At 42.1% G+C, this 335-nt stretch overlaps 1 protein-coding gene across 1 annotated transcript in view; it reads left to right on the top strand.

Annotated features, from left to right (window-relative positions):
* LOC118334528 (CMP-N-acetylneuraminate-beta-1,4-galactoside alpha-2,3-sialyltransferase-like) overlaps nucleotides 1-335 on the top strand; it is a 32291-nt gene that overhangs the window by 15861 nt on the left and 16095 nt on the right. The window lies entirely within an intron of this gene.

Below are 335 nucleotides of genomic sequence, written 5' to 3' on the forward strand. Positions count from 1 at the left end.
TTTTTTTTCCCCATGTGGGAAAAATCATTACCTTCCATCTTAGTAGTTATATCCAAATAGTCCTTTTATGGTCCATATTACTGTAATGTGGATCAAAGATGGTAACAACTTTAATGGAATCTGCCCATTTGGGATGTTATGATAGGTGAATTGCAAGTATGAGAGGCCTTAAAATGGTCAGGAGAAGAGACAAAAATATATGTCACATCTAATGCTGGAAGCATGACTGTAGCCGAATACCCCGTCGAACATGGCAAGAATGTGTGCTATGGCTAAACATCCCTGTTTCTCACTCTGCGATCAGAGGGGTGCTAGCCACGCAGGGCGACGAGCTC

The sequence above is a fragment of the Morone saxatilis genome, unplaced genomic scaffold (assembly GCF_004916995.1).
Source record: "Morone saxatilis isolate NCDOM2014 unplaced genomic scaffold, NCSU_SB_2.0 Contig23, whole genome shotgun sequence".
In the NCBI taxonomy this organism is placed as follows: Eukaryota; Metazoa; Chordata; class Actinopteri; family Moronidae; genus Morone; species Morone saxatilis.